Consider the following 16,531-nt stretch of genomic DNA (forward strand, 5'->3'; position numbering starts at 1 on the left):
TATATATATATATATATATATATATATATATATATATATATATATATATAGAGAGAGAGAGAGAGAGAGAGAGAGAGAGAGAAGCTCTGAGTATGTATAGTGGCACAAGACTAACCATAGCACTCTGGGGGCAGAAGCAAGCTGGTCACTGAATTAGAAGCCAGCCTGGTTTACATGGTTGGTTACAGGCCAGCTGAAGCTATATAACAAGGCCTTGCCTCAATAATAATAATAACAACAACAACAACAACAACAACAGTAAATAAAGAAGTGAGAGAGAAAACTGTTAAGGTCTGGTCTTTTGCTTATATTGTAATGTAATACTGCCCCCATGGCCTGGTTGCCCCCAGGGATGAGAGAGTCCGCATCTAGACCCAAGTGATGCTATGTGACCTTGTCCCCCAAGATATCCCTGAAGCCTACAACCAATAGCTGGGCAGAAGACAGATAGACAAGGTCTTGGGTTCCAGGGCTAGTGGTCAGAGGAGACCATGAGGGGAGAGGAAGGAGGGAGAGAAGAAAGATGCCATGGGTTAGGGGTTAAGAAAGCATGGCCGTGAGGCTGGCCAATTGGGGTTAAGAGGAGCCCAGATGAAACATAGTAAGTAATGACTGGGGGTTATGGATAGGAAATAGATTTTAATAGCATAGAGAAGAGATATCTGCCCAGTTCTAATGTGAATTAAGGCTTACTGTAAATAATAAAATCCGTGTGTCTTTTTTTCTGGAAACCGAATGATCAAAGATGGGGTAGAACCCCTGGATTGGGATTAAATATTTTCAACAACATAAAACTTTAGATTGAAGGCTGTTTAGCCAACATAACTAAATCCTAATGCCCTTAAACGGCTTAGCTTCCACTGGTCAGATGTAAATATCACAAGAGCGTTGTGCTGTTCCCACAAATGGCATTACTGATGCTTATTTCCAATAATTTGTGGGCAATAGCCAATAATCAGCAGAGGAAGGGAAGGATACCTTTAGTTGGCTGACTACTAGCAGGTGCAGCGAGTTCGAGGAAGAGCTGACAATATTGAGTGGGTGACATTGTTGAGAGGGTCTCCCAGGTCCCAGGCTGGCCTCAGACTCACTATGTGACTAAGGATGACCTTGAATTTCCAGTCCTCCTGCCTTCACCTTGCAAATGCTGGCACTGAGCTACATCCCCAGCCGAAGCTTCCTTTTCATTTTCTTCACCATGTAGCCCGGTTGACCTGAAACTCCCCCTTCCTCCTGCTTCAGTTCCAAGTGCTGTGATGAGGACAGTCATGTGCCACATGCTCAAGAGTACAAGCTTTCTCTTTACCGTTAACATCCCTGACTTCAGTAGAATTCAGTAGTTGGTGGCTTTGTGAGGGGCAGTGACAGGTGCAGAAACACTTGAATGCTCATCCCCGAGCTCTCTCCGGTCCCTTCCCATATGCCTCCACTTTAGAGCTGGCAGCCTCATTCAGCCCAATTCTTTGAAATCAAAGAACACTTTGAAGAATTTGAACTTAACCTATACACCTGGATTTTATATGTACTGGATTTTAACCTCCTTGAGTCATGTGGAAACAAGCATTGATGTTCAAAATGTTGCCGGATAGTTTCAATAGCCTGGTTAGTCTTGTGGGAAACTGGTTGCAGGAATCCAAGCAGCAGCTGGTCTGATGCCATAGTGCCTGAATCTTCCTGCCTTCTCAGTGAGAGTCATAACGACTGCAGAGACTCTTGGAGCAATTCAAATGTCCAAGCCTGACTGCATAACTGCAATGAGAATTGAAGCAGGAAGTGATGACAGATACCTTGGGCTCCTCTTGTATGTGCTACACAAACGCTGAGAGTAATCGGTGTGGGGTGAGATGTGCAATCATTTGATAAATACCAATTAACCCTCCCGAGTTAGTAAATGGTCTAGTTTGTAATTCATAGGCATTAAAACCCCATCTCAGCTAATAAGCAGCCTAGAGAGAGGGCCCTGAGCAGAGAACAATTAATGCACTCACCCCCTGGGGGAAAAATAGCATGGAAGTAACATCCATTACTACCTAAAACACTGGTCTGAGTCATGTGAACTGGAGCAGCTGCCCAGTCACCCACACCTGCACTATTATTTCACACACCTGTCTGCCCACCCTCGCAGCCCGCCCCTCTCCATCTGGTCCCACCTTGCTAGGGCACCAGGACCAGGCTCTCTCTGTCTCTCTTTCTTTTCTTTTCTTTTCTTTTTTGGTTCTCTCTCTCTCTCTCTCTCTCTCTCTCTCTCTCTCTCTCTCTCTCTCTCTCTCTCTCTCTCTCTCTCTCTCTCTCTCTCTCGTTCTTGTTTTCGAGACAGGAGGATTTCTCTGTGTAGCCCACAGAAATCTGCCTGCCTCTACCGTATGCTGAGTGCAAGTGTCACCACGCCCGGCTAGGACAGGGGTCTCTTTTAGGTTTGCCCAGGTTTCGAATGAGCTCCGCAGTCTTTCTGGGGTAAAGCCCCAAGAGAAATACAGAAGAAAGGTGTGCCCCCAAAGATTGGATCTCTCCCACGGAAGAGGTAGCTGGAGAGAAAGGCGGCCGCGGGCCTTTACAAAACTACCCGACGACCGCCTTCGGCGACACAGTATGCGGCCACCCAATAGCCGACAGAAGGACCGTCCTGGCTGCAGACCCGGTCCAGCGCCACGCTCCGGGCTGTCGCCACGAGCCTAAGTCCCTCTAGTGGTACCGTGCGCCGGCGGTCCCCCGCGGACCTCGCCTAGCAAGCGTGATGATTGTGTTGTCTGCGGGACGCGAGCTACGCTGAAAGGTGGGTTTCGGGGATCGAACTCCGGACTGTCTGGCCTTGTGGGTCTGCAGGGACCTTGAAACCGACTTTGCTCCGCTCTCCTCGCACAAGGACCTGGAGGTGCACTCTGTGGGCGCTGGGACAGGTTTCCCCAGTTCCCAACTCGCCCGCCCTTGGAGCCTTTGTCTCCACCGCAGGGTCACGCCCTTCGGTCCCGGAACTACCCTGAGCTTCCGAACGTCTTGGTGCCTGAGAAAATAGAGCTCTTTGCTCTCAGTTCTTTTGTGCTGAAAGACTTGAGTCCATCTGCTGACACTGTAGGACAGGTCGCGATAGCCCGTAAGAATTTCCCGATCCCCAAGTATGCTTCAACCTCCCGCCCCCTGTTGAAGGCTCTGAGGCTGTGTTAGAGGCTAGTTCCTAAGACCACAAAGGATAGTTCCTGCCCTAGACCGGTCCCTTCTGTGCGTGGGAGGTGCTTCTCCCTGTCAAGCAGACTGAGCCAAATAACTATAACGTGAGCTTCCTTTCACGTGAACCAAACCAGTAACATTGGGATAGCCTTGCGGAACTTGGGAAGAGTCCAATTTGCCATTAAAGACTTTTCAAAAGCACCAACATTACATCAAACTGGTAAACACAATATTACAAATAATCCTAGCCTTTAAAAATAGATTCTTGCAAACTATGTAACATCGTGCCAAGTATTACATGCATCTAAATATGCCCAAATAACGAAAACACAGCCAGGCTGTCTCAAATGCTCGCCAGTGAAATGCTATATTGTGCAATTTTGTGGCACTTTGGGGGCTGGCTCCGCTGCTCTCATCCACTTATTCCAGCCCAGGTTTGGAAAACTTTGACTTCCTATGTACTAGAGAAATGGTGACACTCCTCTGAAGGCTTGGTTTGAATTTCTAGTCTGATAAAGAAGTGAATACGAAAGTACCCCAGAGACCTGAAGTTCTCTTTAAAGAATGAGTTGATAAGCCCTGGAGATTTTTCTAATGATCCTTCATCTCTGCTTGGAACTTTTTGACCAAGGCAATGTGATCACAAATATAATGTGACAGTAAAAATAAGACTAACAGGGTTGGAGAGTTGGCTCAGCAGTTAAGAGCACTGTCTGCTCTTCCAGAGGTCCTGAGTTCAATTCAACCACATGGTGGCTCACAACCATCTGTAATGGGATCTGATGCCCTCTTCTGGTGTGTCTGAAGACAGCTACAGTGTACTCGCATACATGAAATAAAGCTTTAAAAGAGTGTTGCTATTGCAAGCCCGAAGACTCGACTTCAGATCCCCATTATGTATGTCCCCTCTGCACTGTGGGGACTGTCCTGGATGGTTTGTGTCAACTTGACACAAGCTACAGTCATTGGAAAGGAGGGAACCTCAACTGAAAAAAAAAAAAAAACTTGTCTCCGTAAGACTCATATGTAGGACATTTTCGTAATTGTGATGATGGGGGAGGGGGGCAAGGCCATTGTGGGTGGTGCCATCCCTAAGCTAGTAGTCCTGGATTCTATAAAAAGCAGGCTGAGCAAGCCAAGGGGAGCAAGCCAGTAAGCAGCACCCCTCCTTGGCCTCTGCATCAGCTCCTGCCTCCAGGTTCCAGTTCTATTTGGGTTCCTGTCCTGACTTCCTTCAATACTAAGATACAGAAGTGCAAACCAAATAAACCCTTTCCTCCCCAACTTGCTGTTTGGTCATGGTGTTTTATCAAAGCAGTTGAAACCAGAAGACAGGGATGGAAAGAAAGGAGTCCGGGGTCTTGGTAGCTCCCAGTAGCTCCTGGCTCAGTAAGTGCCCAACTGTGTCAAAGGAAGAGGGTAGAGAGGGATAGAACAGGATGCTCCAAGTCCCCTGGCTTCCTTATGGCCTCAGGTACAAGCAAACCCATACACATGTGGGCATACAGTGTCCCCACAGTGCAGAGGACACTCATTCATAATGGGAATCTGAAGTCCAGTCTTCCGGCTTGCATAGCAACACTCTTTTAACTCTCTCTCTCTCACACATACACACACACACACACATACACACACACACACACACACACACACAAAATTTTTTTTAAAATGAGAAAATAGGAGAGTGTACGCATTATAAAACTTCCTTGAGTGAGGAGAGCAGAAAGGTGTGGTAGGTCTTCCAACCTCAAATGTGAAGCCAGCCTGGGCTGACCTGTCTCTACAGTAGGAGGCAGCGACAAGTGACTGTGGGCAGCTTTTCAGAAGATTGGTTATAACTCCCTCAGTCCTCACTTGATTCTGCCCCTTTGGAATGTGGCGGAGATGGAGGCACTACCATGGGGGAGACCTCTCCTAGACCCAGTGCTGGAGGCTGGAAGCTCCAGGTGGGTCTGTCTTGGCATATAGGACTCTGCCCTTGCCAGAGACAATGGAGGGCACACAATGCAGAGGGGTCTGCTTGCATGGTTTTTGGCTTTCTCTAGGTCTTGTCCTGCAAGAGTCAGGCATGCTCACTGTCTTTCCTTCTTCTTCTTCTTCTTCTTCTTCTTCTTCTTCTTCTTCTTCTTCTTCTTCTTCTTCTTCTTCTTCTTCTTCTTCTTCCCTTTTTTTCTTTTGAGACAGGGTTTCTCTGTGTAGCCCTGGCTGTCCTGGAATTCACTCTGTAGACCAGGCTAGCCTCGAACTCAGAAATCCACCTGCCTCTGCCTCCCAAGTGCTGGGATTAAAGGAGTGCACCACCACCACCTGGCACTCACTGTCTTCTTAAGTGAGCTCCCGGAAGTTGTGAGTTTCCAAGAGTATGAAGACTCAGAAAGAGAGCCCAGTCTTGGGGATTTCAAACCCGACAACAAAGAGCTTCAGCCTTGAGGAGAAAGGCTCTTCTTAGGAACGGCTCTTAGGTCCCTCCCTGCTCCCTGCATACAGCATGGAATGCTGCTCTGGTCCCCTGTCGGCTTGAATGTATCCCCCATTCTCCTGATCAAGCCAAGGTCCAGATGCGTATCCCTGTTGACACGAAGGGCTCCATGGCCTGGACCTGGACACAGCCCATGACACCATGCTAACAAGGCAAGATCCTGGGTGCAGAAAGGGCTCAGTCCTTCAACACCTTCTTCAGTGTGACCGTCTGAGAAACATATCCCCCAGGCTGGCTTTGTGGACCTGGAGCCTGCTGTCTCAGCTGAGTGAGCAACCCATATTTCTTGCCAGCCCCCAAATCAGTGGGAAGCTCTGCTTAGGGTGAAAGCACTTAGAATGTAGTCCTTAGAAAACACCAAGTCTAAGTGAAAACACTTAGAATGTCCCTTGCTAAGAACACCACCAGAGCCTGAAGCCTATGGCTTTTGTCTAGGAGATAGGGGGTCTGGGGGAGGGGCGGGGAGAGTTCCTGTGCTTTGCTAAGAGGGGATTAGTGGCTTGTTCTGCCTAGAAAGCACCAGATGTTTGAGTCAAGGGTCAGACCTGGTATGAAGGCTTGGTATGCAGAAAGGAATGGGAGAAAATAAAAATCGTAACCTCCTTTTTCTCCCTACTCAGGCTCTTGAGGATAATGTGGCCCGACGATCTGGAGTTGAGAGCCCCTTGCTTAGCTTTGACTGAAATGGGCCCTCTAACAGGATGGATCTGTGAACTTGGCTGGTCCTGTCTTCTCTTCTGCAACTGAAGTTCCCCAGTTTCTTGACAGCTGTACCCTTCCCCCACCTTTATAAAACTGATGTTTTAGGTGCTAACCTGTGGGTTTTCTGCTTTGTTTCTGACTCCATATTAAAGCAAGATTCTTCTGAAGACTGGTTTCCTTGCCAGGCAAAATAGAGTGGTTCCAGTCAGAGAGAAGAGATTGTTAGAACAGGCTCTCGTACCCCATGCTAGCCTCAAAATCACTATATAGTGAGGTTGACTTTGAACTCTTGATCTTCCTGCCTCTGTCTTCCATGGGCTGGAACTATGGACATACACTGCCATGCCCAGCTAGAGAATGGAGCCTTAGACTCCTTCTCCGCTCCAATGGGAACACAGATTTAGAAGTGGGTCCACAGAGAACGTCCAGCCTCTACTGTGCTGTTACCCTTAAACTGCATCACAGCAAAGCTTGTAGAGCCTTGGGCCCTCTCAGGAAATGAGATTAGACCCTTTTGCGTCTGCCTTACTCCTTCCTCTCAAGATGAATCAGGAGCTGGCATTTGTGGGCAGCTCTTCCAAACTGAGCAGCAACTGTGCCCTTGACAGTGTCCTATGGGGGAGGAGATCATCGATCTGGTCATGGAATGAATCTGAAAATTGGCGCATGGAACCAGGTGGCCTTGGCACCTGCAGGAGATCACTGGTCCTTAGCCTTCCCGTTCTACCTTAGAAGACTAGCATGTACAGGAAGAGGGAGAATCAAGGACTGCGTCCTTTACCTTAGACGTCATTCCGCTGTGCTTTGTATTTACCCAGCTATCCCCTAGGGGGAGCTATGCGTCCTGCTTGGTGTTGGATTTAGGCTTGGAAGCTTCAAAAACCTGCTCTACCCAGAGTTCCTGGGCTCCTACTTCTCTCTGCTCCTTCCTTGCTTGCCCATCTATCTGGTCCAAACCTTCTTTGAACTCTGATCTGTGTCTATCAGCCCCGCTTGTTGTTCTTGGACTCTGTATATCCCTCCAGCTGGGAGAGCCTCCATTAGCTCTTAAGTGATTTTCCAGTTTGCTCCTTAGTCTGAGAGCGAGGCCAGCTGGAGCCAGTACTTTGGCTCTGGGGCTCTACAGAGATGATGTGGACATCCTCAGCGCTTCCGGAGAAACTGGGGCCTCTGGGTTCCATGCTCTCCTCCTCAGAATGGAACTAAAATAAAGCGTCTCCTGGGCTTAGACCTTTCTTAAGCTGTCATTATGCATGGAATTGGTAGATGGATGCCTTTCTGGCCCGAGGAACAATATCAGAATTGCTAGAGTACTTGGAAAACCTGCAGGTTCTGAGGTTCCAGAGTCGGGTGGGATGTGACGATTTGTCTAGAGTCAACCATCGCACCTGTCCTGTCTAGGTCACCTGTGCTAAGAGCTCTAAGCCACTTGGATTCTTTTCTCACCTCTCTAGAGGTGAAGCAAAATGACATAAAAGCCATTTGGGTGATGGTGGCAATTTCTGTACCTTGATTGGTTTGGTTATATAATTTCTATTTCTTGTGTGGTTTGGTTATATAAGTATATAGGCTTGTCAAACTGTTAGTTCTACATAGAGTATAAACTATACTTCAAAATCTCTACTCTGTGGAAGGGAATGCAAATGTATTTAGGTAATAATCACTGTATGAACAGTCAAGAGTACCCTAAGAGAGGGGGGGGTTCTGGACAAGGCACATGCCACCTGTATCCTTAACAGCGATGTCCCTTCTGTAGACAGACCAGTACCCTATGCCCAAGAGCTTGCTGACCTTCCTGCACCACAAGATAGCTCAGGCTTAGGTTTTAACTCCCTGCTAACACAACATCACCTTTCTCTCAAGTACGAAGTCCAAGTTGGGGTTTTTCTATCTACCCAGCCCCATAAGTGTCCACAGCACTTGGAGAGCTCCATCTTTAAGTCCTAACACAACTCTGACATCCTCAGACTGAACCTTCATAGTAAACTACAAGGCCAGCTATGGCATCTGTCACTGCAGCTGGGACATTGAGTGCTTGACCCTACAACAAGTTCATCAGCCAGATCATTTCTGCCATGGCAAATTCCTGGTATTTGATGGTGCCCTTGATGTAGACCTCATGGAGTTCCAGACCCTTTTGGTACCCTACCCTGTTGGCATATTTATTTATTTATTTATTTAGTATTTTATTGGGTTCTTATATCTCTACCTTCCTTCTAACACTTATTTCACCCTGATCCCTTCTGACCCCCAACACTAGGTAGGAGAGAAAGATGATTAGAGGGGAAAGGGGCTGTAGATGTCTTTCAGCCAACAAAATAGACTACTTCCTGCTGATTAGGGACGTTGAGTTCTTTGGGGCAAGTCCAATCTTCATCATCAGGATATCTCCAACTCCTTGTCAAACTTCAGGAGCAGCAGCCAGGAGCAGCAGCCTTTCCAGAGTGCCCTGACCCTTCTTGGGGCTCTGGGATTTATACCCTCTCCAGAGTCCCCAGCATTAAACTATATGTGACTGGCAAAAATCACACCCCTGCTAGTGCACCATGCAAATCATAACCACCTGCTGAGAAGCAGCCTCTTATCCCACACCTGGGATTAAAATGAAAACATATTCACATAACATAACTGAATTTTTTTTAAGATTTATTTATTATTATATGTAAGTACACTGTAGCTGTCTTCAGACACACCAGAAGAGGGCATCAGATCTCACCACAGGTGGTTGTGAGCTGTTATGTGGTTGCTGGGATTTGAACCCAGGACTTTCAGAATGGCAGTCAGGGTTCCTAACCATCTCTCCAGCCCCCATAACTGGGTTTTTAAAGAAACCAGAATTTGTACTGCTCTACCCTGGATCCAGTTTCCACTGATGACCTCTGCCCCCGCTGAGAAGGCCCACCATAAGCAGCTCTGTGTCAAAGATCAGTGAGCACTGAACTTCCTAATCAGTTGGTCAAGCACAGGGAGTCCATGGCCTGCCATCTGCTCCACCGTGGGAACTTAGTGCCTGTGAGTGGGAAAGCTGCTACTGCTGCTGACAAGACCAAGAGCAACATCCAGTTTGTAAACTGGTGTCCCACAGGGGTCAAGGCAAGTTGAGGGTAAAGAGAAAGATTAGTGGGGCTGGTGAGATGGCTCAGCAGTTAAGAACACTGACTGCTCTTCTGAAGGTCCTGAGTTCAAATCCCAGCAATCAAATGGTGGCTCACAACCACCTGTAATGAGATCTGACACCCTCTTCTGGTGCGTCTGAGGACAGCTACAATATACTTACATATAATAATAAATAAAACTTAAAAAAAAAAGAGAAAGATTAGCGCATAGCCTGTGTGGTTCCTAAGAGAAATTCCAGGAGACACAAATGTACTAGGAATGGAAAGAATAGAGCAGGTAACCCTTGATTTGTCAGAGAAGTGAGGCATTTGGGCTAGAAGCCAAAGGAATGGCTTCCTCGTTCAGATATGCCAGGGCATGACCACGATAGGGCTCACTGTCCGAGGGGAATTGCTTTCCACCTCTACAGTGTCTTGCTAAGCACATCATTCTAACCAGGAGCTTGAGATCCTCCTGCCGCAGAATCCTAGGTGCTAAAATTGCACGTGTGCGTTATCTATCTGGCTCAGAGAACAACTTGGGACATACAGAGAGGCCATCATCAGATTAGGGGATGCAGAAGTCAGAAGGCTTCTTGTGCTCTGCCCTTGTTTCCGCATATAGTAATAAACTTATTTAATCTCCATCGTGTGAAGCTGCTCCACAACAGTCGCTCGTGTTGTGGAGATTCCCCACCCCAACCATGAAACTATTTTCATTGTTGTTTCATAACTAATTTTATTACTGTTATAAGTTATTATGTAAATATCTGATTACAGGATATCTGATGTGGGACCCCTCTGGGAGTCTCAACCTACAGGTTGAGAACCACTGCTCTAGCATAAGACTTTAGAGAAATTAAACATGGCAGTGGTGACATTCGAAAGCATAATCTGGGCCGAGTGGTGGTGGCGCACCCCTTCGATCCCAGCACTTGGGAGACAGAGGCAGGCGGATTTCTGAGTTCGAGGCCAGCCTGGTCTACAGAGTGAGTTTCAGAACAGCCAGGGCTATACAGAGAAACCCTGTCGCAGGAAAAAAAAAAAGCAAGCAAGCAAGCAAGAAAGCATACTCTGGGGGCTGGAGAGATGGGATGGCTCAGTGGTTAAGAACACTGGCTGTTCTTCCAGAGGTTTTGTTGTTGTTGTTGTTTTCGTTTTGAGACAGGGTTTCTCTGTGTAGCCCTGGCTGTCCTGGAACTCACTCTGTAGACCAGGCTGGCCTCGAACTCAGAACTCCGATTGCCTCTGCCTCCCAAGTGCTGGGATTAAAGGTGTGTGCCATCACTGCCCATCATTCCAGAGGTCTTGAGTTCAATTCCCAGCAACCACACAGTGGCTCACAACCATCTGTAATGGGATACAGGTATACACAGAGAACACTCATGAACAGCAAATAAAATTTGTTTTAAAAGCATGCTCTGCCTTCTGCGCTGTCACACTGCTATGGAGGTGACCACAGAGGACAGGAGGCAAGGAGCCCTGGAGCCCTGGATTCACAGATCATAGTTATTTGCTGGTGTAAGGAGTGTTCTGTAATTCAGATCGCAAAGCAGGGAGCCTCTTGGGAGACTGGCTGTTGTCATTCTCACATTAGGAAAGGCTTAGCTGCTCTGAGAAAGGCTCACTGCCTTTAGGAACTGGTGAACTTGCTGCCCTCAATGGCACTGGTGAGAAGTGACTGTTTTGTTTAGGAGGGGAAACAACCTTGATTATGATATGTATTTATGTTTATTTTTAAATTTACTTTTAAAAAGGATTTTGCTCTTTTTAATTGTGTGTGTGGGGGGAGAGTGTGTGCAAGGAGCCCAAAGAGGCCAGAGACTTTAGAGCCCGTGGCTGGAGTTACAGGCTGTGATGAGTCACTGTGGAGAGAGTTAGGAGTGGCCAGGGTCTTCTGCAAGAGCAGTAAGCTTCCAACCACTGAGTCCTCTCTCTAGCTCCACAGCCATTCTATTTATTTATTTATTTATTTATTTATTTATTTATTTATTTAAGACAGAGTTTCTCCTTGTAGTCCTGGCTGCCCTGGAACTAGATCTGTAGAGAAAGCTGGCACTGAACTCCCAGAGATCTGCTTACCTCTGCCTCTTTAGTGCTGGGATTAAAGGCGTGCGCCACCACTGCTCGGCTCCACATCCATTTTTATACCTAGTAAAATTAATGATAAATAATAATAATAATAATAATAATAATAATAATAATAATAATAATACTTCCCCACATGAGGAGATACCAAATAAAAGTACCAAATAAGGACTGATGACGTGGTTCGACAAGGGAAAGCATGGACTGCCAAGCCCGAGGGCCTGAGCATGATCCCTTGGAACCCACAGAGAGGGAAGAGAACTGACCCTGGCCAGTTGTTCTCTGACATACGTGCTGCGGCATGTACACATACATGCACACATCTGTTCATGCACACACACACATACGCACATGTACACACACGCTTGTGTACACACACATACATGCTGTGCACACACTAAGTTCTTTTTTTAAAAAAAAAGAAAACCAAATAAGTATTCAAACTTTCCCAGTTGTCCCTGTTTGTTTAAGGGTGTCCTGGAGCTTAGGACCCTAAGCCCTACCCTCCTAGTGCTGGAATTACAGGAATCTTTCTTTCTTAGGCTGTTTTTTTTTTGTTTAGTGTGTGTCTGTGAAAGTCTATATCCAAGAGTATGCTTGCTTGCTACAGTGCTCATAATACAGCACATATATGGTTTGTACTGGCTGGTTTTGTGTGTCAACTTGACACAGGCTGGAGTTATCACAGAGAAAGGAGCTTCAGTTGAGGAAATACCTCCATGAGATTCAGCTGTGGGGCATTTTCTCAATTAGTGATCAAGGGGGTAGAGCCCATTGTGGGTGGTGCCATCCCTGGGCTGGAAGTCCTGGGTTCTATAAGAGAGCAGGCTGAGCAAGCCAGGGGAAGCAAGCCAGTAAGGAACATCCCTCATGGCCTCTGCATCAGCTCCTGCCTCCTGACCTGCTTGAGTTCCAGTCCTGACTTCCTTTGGTGATGAACAGCAATGTGGAAAGTGTAAGCTGAATAAACCCTTTCCTCCCCAACTTGCTTCTTGGTTATGATGTTTGTGTAGGAATAGAAACCCTAAGACATGGTTCAAAGGACAGCCCGTGGAGCTCTTTTCTCCTCCAACCACATGGATTCGAGAGATTGAACTCTGGTCTTTGGACCTGGTGGCAGCCCTTACCTGCTGAGATAGCTCACTAGCCCCTGGAATTACAGGCTTCTGTCACAGCGTCCTGTTTCCTTGTTCCTTTAAGGTGGGAAAAATGCCAGATATCAAGTAACTGTTCTTTCCCCAGTTCTGAGGTCTTTTGTTTTGGTTTGTCTTGGTGTAGTGTTTAGAGACAGGTTTTCAATGGGTAGTCCTGGCTGTCCTGGAACTCACTCTGTAGACCAGGTTGGACTTGAACTCATAGAGATTTGCCTGCCTCTGCCTCCCAAGTGCTGGGACTAAAGGCAAGTGCCACTACCGCTCGGCTTTTTTTTTTTTTTTTTAAATATGGAACACTTCACGAATTTGCGTGGTCATCCTCACGCAGGAGCCATGCTAATCTTCTGTGCATCGTTCCAAATTTTAGTTTATGTGCTGCCAAAGCGAGCACAACATATGACTTTTTAGAAGTTTTTTCTGACGGAAAATTAAAATCTTATGAGATTGCTAAGAAACTTGTTTTAGAGGCTAGCCACGTCTGAACACATGGTCTTAGACATCCACATATTAGTAGCTGAAGACTAAACAGCTGCCTCTTTCTAGCATAGCCCATGTCAGGAAGGCTTCTGTTGCATGATGTACTTGACAAGTCCACTGTGGCAGGCACAGCTGGCTGACTTATGCTCCCTGAAGGTAGAGAACCTTCCAGGAGTCAGATTCTGCTCTTAGTAAGGCCACTGAGCAGAACCTAGCCCAGCCCCAGTCCCAACTAGTAGAATGGGAACCCTTAATATTCTTAACCTGCTCTGAGTTTGGGACTTTAATTATGGGGTGGCACTGTTCATGTCTCTGCTCTTTGGGGTGGGTAGACTCTTGTTGGTTGGTTGGTTGGTTGGTTGGTTGGTTTTGTTTGGCTTTTGATACAGGGTCTCTCTAGAGCCCGTGTTGATCTTGAACTCATGAGCCTTCTGCCTTGGCTCTCAGGTGCTGTGCTAGGGGAGCCCTGCTGTGCCTGGCGCTGGGCAGATTTTAGGCACTGATGCACTTTGGAGTTCCCTTGCTTTGTGTTCAGGGGTCCAGGACTATCATCCATGGAGAGACAGGTTAGTTGTATTCGGAAGCCTTGCCTGATTGACCCCCAGCAGGGTTTTGCTGAAACCATAGTCCAGAACCTAGGTCTATAGACTTGACCTCCACAGAAGAGCTTTGTAGACAGCTGTTCGCACTGAATTAGATCTGTGGACCTGCTTCGGGGCTCTCTCTACTTCCCATCTTCCAATGTTTGGAGTTGCAAGTAGAGAGATCTGACAGTCCCTTCCTTGGCCCCATCCTCTATCCCTGACCCTCAAACTCAGGGCTCTCAGCCTATGTTACTCAGTCCCCTTGTAAGAGAGGCCCAGATGGCTTGGGCTCATCTCTTTTTGATTCATGTTCCCTTTTCCCATTTTAAACAGCACCAGTCCCCATTGCTATACCTTGGCTCCACAACTCTATCCACGGTTGGCCCTCTATTTGAGAATATTTTCCTCCAAAGCTGTTTCTGGCCACCAGCCTGGTTCTTCACTGCTCCTAGGGCTGGGACCAGAAGGATGGTTATATACAAGAGGGAAATGAGGGTAGACAAAGCTGCCCTATCAAAGTCCCTATGAAGGATGCTGTCTTAGGGTTCACTGCTGTGAACAGACACCATGACCAAGGCAACTCTTCTAAGGACAACATTTCATTGGGGCTGGCTTACAGGTTCAGAGGTTCAGTCCATTATCATCAAGGCAGGAGCATGGCATCCTCCAGGCAGGCATTGTGCAGGCAGAGCTGAGAGTTCTACCTCTTCGTCGGAAGGCTGCTAGCAGAATACTGGCTTCCAGGCAGCTAGGATGAAGGTCTTAAAGCCCACGCCCACAGTGACACACCTATTCCAACAAGACCATACCTACTTCAACAAGGCCACACCTCTTAATAGTGCCACTCCCGGGGCCAAGATCCATTCATCTGTTCTGTCGGGCATCTCCATAGACAAACAGGTGAGTTGGTATTTCCTTCCTTACTTTCCCTCTCTCTAGGTACATAAATTCATCCACAGTCTCTATAAGCTCCTATCACAAAAGAGACCACACCCCCCACACACGCTGCCCCAGGCAACAGGAAGGAGAGAATCCAGTGAGGGCTGGACACCTAACCTCAGTACCCTTTGTGAGGAGTTCCCTATAATGTAAGTCGGTTAGAGGTGCAAGGAGCAAGCTAGAGCATGTTCGTTGATAAACCAGCTGCCACCTGGTTAAACAAAGAAATGGGGTCATGACACAGAGCCAAAGAAAGAGGCAGAGTTATTACACACAGATGAATAGAGGGGCAGGGTTTAGGGTGTACAGCTGGATCAAGGAGACAGGGTTAACTTATCTCAGAAGGAGCAGCCTCTGCAGGCCTGACATATCCACAGAAGAGAAAGGTATGGTGGGCATATTCTGCACACCATCAACATTCATGCATGGACCACAGGGAAGGCTTGGCCAGAGCCAAGAAGGCTGGGTCAGAGCCTAGGGTCCTGGACATGGCTGTGCCTATGCCAATAGTACACACTCACTCAGGATGTCCCAGAATCGGGGCTCTCTACACTCCCCACGACCTCATAACCTCCTAATTTTCTTTTTGAGGGGAGTGGGATTTGGCTTTTCTGGTATGGGGTCTCATGTAGTCCAGGCAGGAGTTGAGCTCACTGGATAGGTGAGGATGACCCTGACTTCTGATCCTCTTGCTTCTGCACCTCTGGCTCCACTCTGTTTTCTCACACTTTAAAATAAGCAGGAACAAAGCTGTGTGTGTTGGCTCAGCTGGCTTCATCCCAGCACTCTGGAGGCAGAGCAGGCAGATCTCTGTGGGGTTCGGGCTGGTAAGAGTTAAACCGGGAGACTGTGTTTCAAAAAAAAAAAAAAAAATAGGGCAGGAAGAGTCCTCTTTGTTAAATCCAAGCCCACACCCTACTGCTACACACCCTTCATAGGGCTGAATCCCTGCAAGAATCTTTTGATATTGGGAATTGTGGTGGTTTGAATAGAAATGGCTCCCATAGACTCCTATTAAGTGGAGTTAAATGCTTGGCCCATAGGGAATGGTACTATTAGGAGTGTGGTCTTTTTGGAGTAGGTGTGGCCTTGCTGGAGGATGTGAGTCACTGCGGGGCTGGCTTTGAAGTCTCAGAAGTTCGAATCAGTTCTCTTCCTGCTGCTTCCCAGTAGAACTCCCAGCTCCCTCAGCTGCACGTTGGCCTGCACACTGCCAGGCTTCCTGCTGTGAAGACAATGGACTAAAGCTCTGAGACTGTAAGCCAGTCCTAATGACATCTTTTCCTTTTGTAAGAATTTTTTGTGGTCATGGTGTCTCTTCACAGCAATAGAACCCTAACTAAGACAGTCATCCTGGGGGTGGAGTGGGGGGGGGGTGAGGATGGAGAAGAAAAATTCTTGCTTTAATAGTTGTGTCTGAGCCAGGTATGGTGGTGCACACCTTTAATCCCAGCATCCAGGAGGCAGAGGCAGGAGGATCTTTTGAGAGTTCAAGGAAAGCCAAGGCAAACCCTGTCTCCAAAACAAAACAAAACAAAACAAAAAAACAAAAAACAAAAAAACAAAACAAAACCCAAAATAAATGGATGGATGGATCGATAGACAGATTCTGAGGGGCTGGAGAGTCGGCTCAGTTAGTGGTTAAGGGCAATTGATCTTGCAAAGGACACATGGAGGTTCACCTTCAGCATTAGGCATACTTGTGGTGCGCAGACACACAGGCAGGCAAAATACTCATCCATACAAAATACTAAAAGTAAATCTTTAAAAATAGAGAGAGTTAGCCGGGCGGTGGTGGCGCACGCCTTTAATCCCAGCACTTAGGAGGCAGAGGCAGGCGGATTTCTG

General features: G+C 47.3%; 1 non-coding gene across 1 annotated transcript; it reads right to left on the reverse strand.

Moving 5' to 3' along the window:
• Positions 1-12,965: 12,965 nt before the first annotated feature.
• Positions 12,966-13,074, reverse strand: LOC116072001. Its single transcript, XR_004111273.1, has one exon. It is a non-coding gene; the product is annotated as a U6 spliceosomal RNA (small nuclear RNA).
• Between the last annotated feature and the right edge of the window lie 3,457 nt (positions 13,075-16,531).

This window comes from Mastomys coucha, unplaced genomic scaffold, assembly GCF_008632895.1.
Source record: "Mastomys coucha isolate ucsf_1 unplaced genomic scaffold, UCSF_Mcou_1 pScaffold1, whole genome shotgun sequence".
Lineage (NCBI taxonomy): Eukaryota > Metazoa > Chordata > Mammalia > Rodentia > Muridae > Mastomys > Mastomys coucha.